The following is a 13,362-nucleotide window of genomic DNA, read 5'->3' on the forward strand; positions in this document are numbered from 1 at the left end:
ATCATGTTATTAATTGCCGATCAGTTTATAATGAAATAATTATTTTTCAAGGCACATTGGCTGCGGTGTCCATTGACTAAAGTGTCATTTTTGTTAAAACTTTATACTTGACGTTTTTGACATAGTAATTAACTACTTGGGTCATGCAATCGTTTTGTGTATTGAACCCTCAGTCTGTGTCCCATTCACCTTTGATAGATGAGAGTTTAATACAGGGTTATATCAGTTTACAAACAAATCTTTGATTTCACATTAATTACAACCATACTAAAATATGTCAGAAGTGCACTCATTAAACTTCCCAATTTAAATCTTGGATACGGTCTGGGTCTCGGTCTCGTTCTGAATCCAGTAATGTAAAATTTAACTCTAGTTTCTTAAATACATGAAAATATTATGTAATAAAAGATTATTAAGCCATTCTTGTGCAAAAACTCTAACTTGTCCATGAAATGCAGCTTTTTCAGTTGAAACTGATGTTACCAAGTAATTCATGTTCTGGGATATTTCTGCACACCTACTGCATGCTAACCATAGAGGTATGGATTGCAATTCAAGCTTAAAAGTTACAAGGGTCTTATGCACAACAGGAATACATTGTACTATACAATCAAAATAAAAAGTTAAAATAAAAGTCTCCAAATCTAACAACATGACCGTAACCATTTCCATCTCTAAGCCTAATAATTTTAAAGAAAAACCACAAAAAAGTAAAGTAAGCAAAATTACAGAGCTGCAAAATCACCAAATAATTTCTTTTCATCTATTTCAAAAAGTTTCAAATGAAGTTTGTTATTCACACGGTTTATACATTACTAATCACACATTTAGCCTTCTATCATCCAATAAGACGAGATTTTACTTATTTTAAATTACGTGTTCAAACTATACTTTGCATGCAGTTAAAAACCGTCAACAGCTTTATCAATCTACGGGAGTGTATTAAATTCGTGTTTTTATGGTTGAATTATACGCTTTTGATGAAAGCTCCATGTTATTTGAATTGCAAATATAAATTTCCTTATACCCACTTATTATTGAGTAACTGACTAAAACCGAACTCATCATGCATGAAAAGACATCACTGAAAAGAAATGAAAAACTGTGGCTTTGATATCCATCTTGGTGAGGGAAGTACAGGCCAAAGTCGATCTATTGCAGTCACATGGTACTATTTCTTACCGGCTTAATAACATCAGGTGCTTCAATAATCGTCACCTGCGAAAGGCCATCCCACTCATTGAATATTAAACAAATTAGGTGTATACGAAACAAGTATAAGCACCTAATATTTACAATATTTTCTAAATAAAAATTCAATCAACGATGCAACAAATTTCAAATTATGCACAAATATAAAAGTTTTCATGACAACAACATGAGGTGAACAAGCAAGAAATTTATTCAAATATAGTCATTGGTATCAGCAGCTCTATAAAGCCATATTATTTAATCAAACATACCTAAGAAGTCCATAATTGAGGGTTAACTTGTATCATTAGTGACCATTAAACCACAAAAATCTCAGGGCCTATGACTAGTGATGTTCCCTTTAGATATCCCACAACTGGGCTTAGTTCACAACCATCATCATGAGTATCTTATGATACGATGAAAACCAAATAATGAATAAACCAAAAACTTGTCTAAATCTTTCAAGTACTGATATCCTTCCATATATACTGAACCAAAGCATAAAAACATACCAAGCATCACAAAAGTGAATTTTCAATTAAAACAGTCTTCCAACCTAACTACACAACCATTCAGCATTATTATATGGCAAAAGCCCCAAACAGCTGATCTAAAAGTCAGTTCTCCATAAGATAAAAATAGTGCCATTAGATAAGGATCTACCTGTCACACCATCAAACAAAGTATTATTTGAATTTGGAATTATTTTGGAATTTAGAAAATGGCCAAAAAAAAATTATTTGTGAAACTAAACCTTACTAAGGGGATTAGTCATGCCTAACAAAGTTAGTTAAACAAAAGTCAAGGAAAACTTCCTAACCCCTTTAGTCATGATGGCATGTGTAACCCCATTAGTATGGGTAAGTTTCATAAATAATTTTTTCACTTATTTTCTTAAATCCAAAATAATTCCAAATTCAAATAATACACAGTCTACATATAATATACTCCATATATATATTTTTTCTAATGAAGTAGGCACAGATTATGACAACTTAACTTTTTAAATGTTTTATGACGACTGAAAATTTAATTTGGAGCCTAAAAAAAGTTGTTATTTCATGTTCTAGTACAAAATAGTTTCCTGAACCTGCAGCAAAGTAACAAAATAAAAAAAGTTATGAGATTAATGACATTTTATTTTATTTCATTTGCAAAGGCATAAGCTAACCCTGCAAGATTAAATTTATATTACCTTAAATAAGCTTTCCATAACAATAAAATATGGATGTACATGAGCTATCACTCAATTATTTATTAAAGGATGTTTATATTTGTTAGAAGTAGTTGCTGTGTAAGAAGAATTCAATCAATTTGATCCAGATTCTTTTCTTTTTAATCAGAATTTACAACATAATAATCATACACTTTATAGTAAGTAAACATTTGGACACTTGAGAATACATGCAACTCTCCCAGTAAAAGTAAACATTTTGAAATGTTCAAAAGAAATAAAATGTATGAGAATTTGACTTGTTATACCCTCCCATATATTGGCTGATTTTGATAGTTGCTATACTTAAAATTTTAAAATTTCAAAGACAACACTCCAGTATCTCAAAAAGATGCCATTCTCTGTATGAAATAAATGAATGCTACAAGCCTAGACTACAAGCATTAGAGTCTGAAAGATTTTCACTTCTGAAATGACATGTAATAAATACCAAACCACTCAATATTTTTCCAAATTATCAAGTGAATGAACAGACTGACCAACAAAGCAGACATACAAGCACTGTTAGCTAAAGATACGTACCAGTTTCCCCACAATGAGTCTGGTCCCAGGTTACTGAAATGACAGAACAAAACAAACTTATTCATCTAGTCCTCCTAGAAACACATGGGTGCAACACCAAATATAAACATTTTAAATCTAAAATAAGACAGATGCATTCATTGATAACAACCGAAAAAGACATCACATATTAATATGGTCCAATGAATATCACCAAACCATGTCAATTACAAATTGTAACAATCATAATCATTCTAATCACTCTAATCAGTATAATCAAGTGTAAAACGAACACTCTGTGCTTTATTGTGGATGAAAAACTCATAAAATTTTACCAAATAAAGAAAACTAATCATCGCACAATCATAATGGTCGAACAAAAATTAATAGGAGTTTTATTAGGGAGAAATTGATGAAAAACCTGTTATCCCCTAAGTCCCAACTGTTCTGTATGATTGTAATTGTGAGGAATGATTCAGTTCAATTTTTCATTGTATTTAGTCTGAATAGCATTTTGATCATAGAGTGTGACTTGATGGTGAAGGAATTTTTATCTTCATTCAGAAAATTCAGATTTACCATATTTATAACAAAAGCCTGCATTTCCAAAATACAGTTCAACATGATTAAAACAAACCCTTTTAGACAGAAATTTTGTTTGTTCAGATTAAGCAGGTTTTTAAGTTAGAATCTGATTCATAATGTATAGAAACAGATACTTATTTTGGTATATCCGGATATCAATTCCATTTTTATTCATGGCTATTTATTCTCAAGATTTTTTCTTACTCATTAAATAAGCAAAAATAAATACCTTACTATGTCAGGTTGGTTGGTTGGTTGTTTACTAAAGCGTTTGAAAAATTCACAATGTAAAAAATCACACATTAACCCAAAGTTTTTATAATTTTGTGAGACCACTCACGTACACAGCTTAGCCATTTCTGAGATTGCTAAGAATATTGAAAACATGATAGGTTGTATATGGAATACTTTGTTATCATCCAAAGATCATCATGCTGGCATTTAATACAAATTCAAAATGATAAATTTTGATTTCCTTGCATTTGTGCAGGAAATGCACTTATCTTATCTCCACAAGAGATTATGGTTTATTTCAAACCCTATCAAATATACAATACAGTTGTCAGAAAAAACCATTTTGGAACAGAACTCTAAAAATCATGATGTAAATGTCTAACTTGTTTCAGATTTATTTCAGAGGTCTTTCATAAACATCTTAAGCTATCAAAAAGAGAAAATGTTATGATGATCTATATGACGAGAACAACCCACTTGTTTGAACAAGGGCAATAATTCTAAATTGGGCAGACCAGTAATCAACTCTAATGAACTAATACTAATATTACCTAAAATATATTTTGTTCCCAGTGACTTACTTTGTTTTGCAACAACCCTTTGTCACCATGGAATAAAATAGATTTGATGATAATTTACTCCCATTGATAAATATGGCAAAAATTATCTGGAGATAAAAATTAAATAAATCGCAGGAACAGTAAACACACAGCAATATGATACAGTTATAGAACCTAGTGGAATATGAATTTTAGATAAAAGTTAATGTTTTTATGATGATTTATCAATTCCCTGCAACACCCCTCTGTTTTGATAGCCGATATCACACTTCTAAAGCATTTATCACCAACAGGGATGCTGAAATTTCAATTAGGAATCAGTAGCAGATATTTGTAGAGCGAGTCAGGTGCACCCAGGCCAGGTAGCATCTATATATCATGATAGTGTTTTAAGTTGGAAACAATTAAAAAAGGAAATGGTTGAATTCATATACGCTAGAAAGTTTATTCATAATATTTCCTATTGGCAAAATATGAATAATTTCTCATATCACATTTTTAATTTTGGCTCAAAAATATTTTACTTTTATTTCAAGGTTACATCATGATTTCAAACCTTGAAAAAAAAAGGTACAGGTGTATCAAAGGAATCAAACTAGGGCATACTGTCTAAACAAAACAAAAAAATGTCATGACGATTGAAGATTTAATGGGAGATACACTCTGGGCATGAGATGTCAGGAGACAGAATGAAGAGAGACTGTCTGCTGAGAAACATCACCACTTTAAGGGATGTTAGAAATAATAATATTCATCAAGGCATCAAAGGCACTGATAAAAGGGAAAAATGATACTAAGGACATGATACTTCTAGGTCAGGGGTTAGGTCAGAAGGTCAAGGTGTCTGCTGAGAAACCAAATGCATTACTAATCTCAGTGGGAAGCTGAAACCTATGCAGTGATAAAAGTAGCTTATTTTACTGATGCTATGTCATTTTGCTACTAAACAGATCCTTGGATGAAGATACAACATAGGTCACACTAGGTCAAAGGGTTCAGACATGTAGGGTTAAGGACACCATCTACTGGGAGTCAAGCTTCAAACAAATGGATAAGTAAGAAATCATAAAATTCATTGATACTAAGTCATTATAACTGAAGAAACAAGTGTTTAAATGAAAAAAAATCTAAAATGCTGAGATAAGGATCAGGCATGCAGGGTCATAAGTGACGACTGCTAGGAGTTAGGTATCAAATCAATAGATATGAATAGAGTAGAAATCATCAACGCTAGGTCACCAAGAAAACCAAAAACTGGTAGAGGTTGGTAGTGGTTCAGACATGCAGTGTGATGGGTGAGGTCTGCTGGGAAAACAAATGAAATGCATTATCTCCTACTAAGGGTTGATGGCTGATATGACATACCAACACATTATATGTCAGAATTTTAATTGCTTTTGATTTCTTGTTTTTGCTTTTAATTTCATTGGAGTGTTGTGGTTTTTGTCAGTTAAATAAGTTGTAACTTTTAGTCAAATATTCCATTTATCATAGCAGGACTGTTTTTCCTCCCAGATTTGCCACTGTGCAATATATTTTGACAACATAAAACCTCTATTTTATCACCTAATGTAGCATTGTCTTGAATGAATATCTCATGAACTTAGATATGAAATTATCATTTTTTTCAATTACCAGTACAACCATAATTACATACATGTAAATTTTTAATGTCTGCTAAATTTCTTTTTCAGTGGTTCAAATTAGAGAAAGTCTAAGGACTGGTATCCTAAATTTCTGACCTAAGACCTTTAACATAACATTTACACTGATCATAAACCTTCAAACCTTACTGTAGTCTTTTGGTTTTCCTCAAGTTGAATATTGATTAGAAATTGGAAAAATTCTGAACTTTCAAATCAAGAAAGCAGGGGTTGAAAGTAAATTTAAACCTGCTTTCTACAATATTCCTGCATAAACCCTATGGGTACACCTGGTCCATGCTCCCAGTTTTCAGTGGAGTCCTAATTGCTCATGTAATTTTGTTGCTTTTTATGTATTATTTTGGTTATTCTGTGTTCTATGTTGTTTATCTGTTTTCAATGTCCCTGGATTACATTTTTTTAATTTCCGCTAGATTCTTGGATTCCTTGATTACATGTAAACACAATCTAAACAAAGTCATGTACATATATATAAAACACCACCAACAACAATTTATGAATTAAGGTTCTTCACTAGTTTCATCAGATTTATTTTTGGAACATGGAACCAACACTTGCAGGCCAAAGAACATTTCCTTTCCAAAGATTATGATAACACCTGAGGGTTACAAGTACACATTAACCATGAGTGTGTATTGCAGCCCAGGTGTCAAATCAAAGTTCATGTCAGTCATGTAATACATGTATACATATCACAATGTAAGGGAAGTCGATTATGATATTGTACAGAAAGTTATGACATTTGATCATGTGGTCAACCCAAAAGTCTTACCAAATCAGAACTTTTTGACAACTATTTGACAAACTAGATAACACTTGTCAAAGAAAGCATTTTTACCTCTAAAAAAGGAGATTTGAAATCTTTAAGAAAGTTAGATTGAAAATATCAAAGTGCCATTGAAAAGGATATCGAGATAGTTATAATAAGGTGAAAGAAGAAAATGCTGAGGAAATACTAAGCAATTTCTTTTATTGAAATATAAACAAATACATATCTATGCAATGGGGATGCAATTCAAGATCAGTTTAGCAAAGTATATGACCACAGATGTTATTGAAGCCATTTCCAATACAGTTCTACCTATTGTATTCCATAAACTGTAAAAAAAACCTTGATGAACATATACTTGAAAAAGCTAATCAAATACTGTATTGTGTTTACTATTAATCATTGATTGCCTTCTAATCTTTTTTTTAATATTGTATAAAATCCATGGCAATAACAATACACCTGAAATTAACCTCTTGATCGTGTGTAAGTTCCACAATGACAACCTCTGTATCTATTGTATTATTACATGTTCCATGGTCTTGATTGGCCATTGATTCCAATATGAAGATTCCAGAACAATTAATCCCTTTATCATGCCATCCAGCTAATTTTAAAACTTGACCTACTATGAATAGAAAGGTCTATTTTACAAGCAGTGCTACAGGACAGGAATCGTTTATCACCAAAAAGAGTGCCAGCAAGTAGTGCCTCACACTTTCACAGTAATATTGAAAAGCCTGATGATTAATAGTTTCAAGAATCTCACTCCAAATAATGGTCAGTTATTTCATTCCATTCTATACCTCTACATCTAACCATTTCCAGCTGTGTATACACCCTAAACTTCGCCTCTAACATGGACTAGGTCAAAAGTACATGAATTAAGTTATTGATGAGGGCTAATTTGCCTCTTTCAATAATGCATCATATTAGCCCTCAACTTTGCCTCCATCATACCCCACTTAAAGGAGAGATAATCAATCAGAGTTCTAAATGTATTTATATATCAAAAAAATTAATGTTTTAAATCATAATGACACTATGGCAACTTGTAAACAATGAAACTTTATGCTAAAAATATGTTATCATTATTTTCCTATAATATCTAATAAAACAGATAAGATGAGCTTCTCACAAGCACACATTTATTGATATTCATGTTTTAAATTTCATATTTTGGTCTCAATTATTGCATGGAATAAAATGTGTCCTGTGTAGGGTTACACCGACATGATACAGGATGTCACCAAGGTTTATTGAAACAAAAATGTGACTGGTAACTTTTATGATCCTTCATATGTCTTTATTATGATAAAAATCTACTAAATTATAGAAGAAGGGACAGGTGAAAGGAAGTTTAGTGTATTTTTATGGCAGCTCTGAATAATTGCCATAATCCTCTAAAATGGTTATACTCAGCTCTTTGGTTAGTTTAAGGCATATATACTATGCATCAAACAAGCAGTGCATTTCGTAACAATTTTTCATTTCATAGTAACTATCGGTATATAAATTAGATGCAAAATGATTGAATTAATTCTGTAACTAGCACCATGGCATTTATGTTGACAATGTGAGCCATGACTGATGTACAGTCATTTTCATGTACATTCATGTCAAGTACATTACAGAATATTGGTAATACAATGAGATAATGACCCTTGATAAGACTGGAATATTACAGAACCTTCTGTTGACATTACCACAATCCTTCCAGTAAATATCTGCAACATGCACTGATTGTATTTATTTAAAAGTACAGTGGCTGAATTGTCATTGAGTTACAAGCCTGTAATTTGTCTAAATTTATGATGTCACAATAGGGAGCATATTAACAACTGATTTTACACTTAAGACTTGTTATGAATTCAGAGACAACCTCTAAGGTTATGTAATAATCACGTCTGCAGCACAACCAAAAAAAAAGGAAATTCAATCCATTATTTGTTAATATGTTTACAGGTGCAGTGTATAGAATTTACAGAGGTGATGTCCCTTAACTTATACCCAGCCATCTGTACGCATCAATACCAAAATAAAGATATAACTTTTTACTGAGAAAGATCGAATTTCAAATAATTCTTTTTCAAGTCAGTGCATCTTTTACGGCTGTACTAGCAAGAGCCTCATACATCTGTATCATAATACATCATTTCCTTAATTTCACCGTTGGTACCAATGTTTGAAACTGTAGTAACAAGACAAGTCAGTACCTCCAATAAGGTTGACAATAATGAATGTATAGCCATGATGACACCAAGTTTCTCAGAAAACATCTATTTTACAATTTTATTACTTTTAAGGTGAATTAGGTTAAATATATTCGTCAAAATGATGTATCATAGCTAACATATTATTATTTTTCTTCCACTTTTGTTAAATGGGGAAAAATACTTAAAAAACAAAAATGTCACATTATAGATCATTGGTATACTAGTGAATGGCTTTTCTTTATATAGGAAAGCTTTGTTTCTGTTTTTGGAAGGAAAGTGATCAATTTATTTCATCTCCTCTGAGTGTAAAACACCTAGAGGTGTCACCATTTGAGAAATTAGCCCATAAACTTAAGTTACAGAAATCCCCCATTACAAAAGAAGAATATAATAGTATTTATGATGGATTAATACAAACATTACACACTGTTTATTTCCCTTTGTTTTTGGTACAACAGAAGATTTCTCTTTGAAAATAACAGATTAATAGTTCCCTTCTAACCTTTTATAACATCAAAAATGATTGATGACCAAAACTATATTATCTTGTTTCATTTCACTCTCTCACTTTCAGAAGACATAAGAATTACTGATTTCCCACCATTAAAAGAGAGGGTATATATTGCAACTTCTCAAAAGTAAACCTCATTTGGAAGTGTAACAGAGTTTTCACAATCAAAAAGAGGTTAGGGGGAGGGGTATATAACAGACTTCATGATAGGAGCTTGTTTAAGCCCCTTGATAAAGAATAAAATGGCAGTCCTGACTCATTTTCATTATATGCACCTGTACATCTTTCTAAAATAACTCTTCTCCTACTTTTTTTCAATCCCAATAAATTCCATCCAATATTGTTCTGCTACTAATCATTCACTAAAGTTTGAAGGAAATCCATCAAAAATGGAGGTGCTATCCATGCTGGCAACAAGTTGTGACTGATGAATGGATGGATGGGTCAAAGACATAATACACATGCAACTTCGTTTTGTGGGGTATAATAATTATTTATGGTATACTGTGTTTCTGCCTTTTGTCCCAAAAAAAGAAAAATCTACTACCTACAGGAAACTATGGTAAAACTATGAAAATTTAATGAGTTCTTGAAAGCTGACATAAAACTTCAATATAAAACAAACCCATGGTCCATAAAAAAGTGAAAAATAGTTACATGTACATAAATTTCAATTCACCATAATGATATCTATCTAATAATTCAGAGGATGTTTCCTTTCACCTGCCAAAGCCCATCAAATGATAAACACCAAGCTTGGAGTGAAACAAACACTGTGCATTAGATAAATTGGTGTAAATTTCATGTAAAAAATCAACAAAGATGGACAAGTGCCTTCTTTGTGTCAATAAATTAGGTTTTATCATTTGTTTGATAATGTTTTAGGAGTTGGCAGTCTTTGTTAGAACATTAGAATTCTGTGATTAGGGAGTTGGTAGTGTGTGTCAATTCCACAGAAACTTCTTTCTTCTATGGTTTATGAGATTGAAGCAACAGATGATAAAAATGATACTTAGGTAAAATTTTGACTAGATGAATCATTTTAGTTTTTTTTTCTTTATCAAAATTTGCTTCTGTTTTCTGTAGGATAACGCCTGCTTTTATGCTGATTCTTATATTCAGTGTACAAATCAAACACTTTACCAAGACAATAGTTTCCTGAATATGGACCCGCTGATTTAAGATGAAATTTATCCTTTGGCCAAAACAGTAAAAAATTGTGTGGAGTAACTGGAATTAAGACTTCAATACTATATTATGTCACACAGGAAACATTTCAAGCAGGGGAAGTTTTTTTTATGGTCATAGTTGAGCAGAATTTCCATTTTAGTGAAAAAGTTCCTCAATAAGGCCATTAAAACCATGTTACAATGAGTGTTTATCCAGTGCTCTTAATCTTCTTTTACAAGATGAAATGGTTAAGCAAGTTTTTCAACCAAGCATGTAAAAAAAACTCCTTGAATAGCAGGCATAAGTGTTCATTCAGTTCCAGTCACAGTTTAGAGATAACTAGATAATGCATCTCTTACAAAAATCCTGAAGCATGTCCTTCCAACCAGCAGACGTTGAACATCCATTTCAATACAAGTTCAATTTCAGCCGACGTTGAACATCCATTTCATTACAATTCAGACTAGATGATATGATAAGAGCGACCATTTAAGCCTACTAAACAATATTGATCAACAAACAAAACTCCTAGGCTTTAACAGACTCCATTTGCCAAACCTTAACAAAACTCCTAGGCTTTAACAGACTCCATTTGCCAAACCTTAACAAAACTCCTAGGCTTTAACAGACTCCATTTGCCAAACCTTAGCAAAACTTAACCAGCGCTGGCAATAAACCTGCTTCCTTTCTTCTTCTACTTTTATCTCTTGTATTGTTCTGCAAACAATACTCAGTAATTTATCCCATGATGCAACAATATAAGTATTAAAATTGAAGTACTATTACACTATCAGTTGGACAAACGAGACTTTTAATCGCTTAAAAGATGACACAATAATTTCTTACATAAAAATATGGCCCTGTTTTGAACAGAACAATTCTAGAAAATTGATGGCTAATTATTTATAAATCATTTGTCATAAGTAGATCAATATTATCTATAGACCAGAAACAAAATAATAAAAATCGTGACGATGTTTGTGTTTTCATAAATCAGTATCCATAGCAACCACAAACAGAAAGATGACACACTGCCATAATTAGACATCTTTAGCCAACAGGTAGAAAATCAACCTGTTCAAAGAAATTCAGACCATTTTTCCGCCAATGAGAACCTGGAATTATAATATTTGCTTTTATGAACGCTTATTTTCTGTCTAATGTAATGTAATTTTCATCTTCTTTTAAATATAGTTTGAGGAAGAATTAACACAACCTTGTCACAGATATTTTTTCTACATTTAATACATGCACATGTACAGAGGGTTGAAAAACATTCAATTCAACTAAGTAATGCATATGAAACATTCATTTAACTTAATATTATATAACTCTTTCCATCCGATTTCCATTTGTTTTGGGTTTTATAAAATGAAAGCGACAGTAAAATATGCTACCAGTAAATATTGAAACTTCAATGCAAAGAATTTTGATAAATTATTTTAGCATTCTGTAAAATGTAAAACAACACAATATTAACACACACAAAAAAAAATTTAAATAAACAAAAAATCATAATAACCCATCCTTGAAGGATGCGAACTCAGACATTAATCAGTCCAACCTATTTCCACCATTATTATTTTTTAATCATGATATAAAATTTAATTGTCCTTGCCTACATGGATTTAAAAACTTTTTTTTCTGAAAAGCTGTGTTATTATAGTCTTAGCATATCCTTATAAAGCCAACAGTGCCCTATCCTTTATTACAAAAATAAATGTAAACAAAACATGTGAAATTGACACCTGAAATTTAATTCTAACCCTTTACCTCTAAAAGCTATTCTTAATTTATTTTATAAGCAAATAAATTGATTTTTATAGTGGAAAATTACTTCTTTATGTGCTAAATTTGTATAAATGTTACAAATTCTATAGTAAAAATCCACTTTATTTGTTTTTTTATCTGAAAATGGCCATTCTGTGACCAGACTTTTAAACTTTCTATTCATGAGTCTCGCCACAACTTTCAATGGACAATACACTATCAGTATTAGTTTAATCGGACTATTCACACCAAATTTCATTGAAATCTTATCAGTAATATATACATCTAATGAAACTAGGACATTTTAGTTCACAACAAAAACTAAATCAATTATGGAACTTTATTTTTTTTATCATAATTTATAATATTGTATATTCTGAAATAATTGCTTGAAAATTATTTTCTATTTCACTATCTATGAGCAAACTTTTGGTTTTTGTAATTTTAGGAAAACCTAATTCCCTTTTACATATAAACTGAAAACTTCAAATTTCCAAATAAACTATAACACAGTCTATCATTAGCATATGTTCAATCTACATAGGACCTTATTTGTCCTTTAATTGTCATTGGCCCCCTAAACACCATGACAAATTGATCAAAAGTATGATCATAAAAATCATAATTACCTTAATCAATCACAATCAATTTAATAAGACATGAAACAATTAACACAGAGCCTTCCCGGACAGACTGTACCAGACTGGTTACCAGACTGGTCCAAGACTGATCTTGATGGATGATGTTGTATGGGGCCCCCTGATCTGCCCTTTATTGACAAATCGCCTGACAGATGATGTGTTGTTCTTACACCCAAAAATGTTCTCGAGACAATAGATCTTTCTTTAAAGTAAAGTGGGAGATATATGTTTTCAATGGTCTCCATAACTATTTTTCTAAAGTAGTCAATCAAATTTTCAATATCACATACATATTCTGAAGATAATGTTTTTT

General features: G+C 31.4%; 1 protein-coding gene across 21 annotated transcripts in view; it reads right to left on the bottom strand.

The window, feature by feature from the left end:
- LOC148618026 (hemicentin-1-like) overlaps positions 1 to 13,362 on the bottom strand; it is a 125,407-nt gene that overhangs the window by 48,854 nt on the left and 63,191 nt on the right. For all 21 annotated transcript variants that reach the window (XM_088585828.1, XM_088585841.1, XM_088585831.1 and 18 more), the window contains one exon: positions 2,951 to 2,983. The gene's annotated coding sequence lies outside the window, so the exon portion shown is untranslated. The remainder of the gene's footprint in view (positions 1 to 2,950; positions 2,984 to 13,362) is intronic.

This window comes from Perna viridis, chromosome 5 (genome assembly GCF_037379345.1).
Source record: "Perna viridis isolate PV_CMFRI_1.1 ecotype Kerala chromosome 5, ASM3737934v1, whole genome shotgun sequence".
In the NCBI taxonomy this organism is placed as follows: Eukaryota; Metazoa; Mollusca; class Bivalvia; order Mytilida; family Mytilidae; genus Perna; species Perna viridis.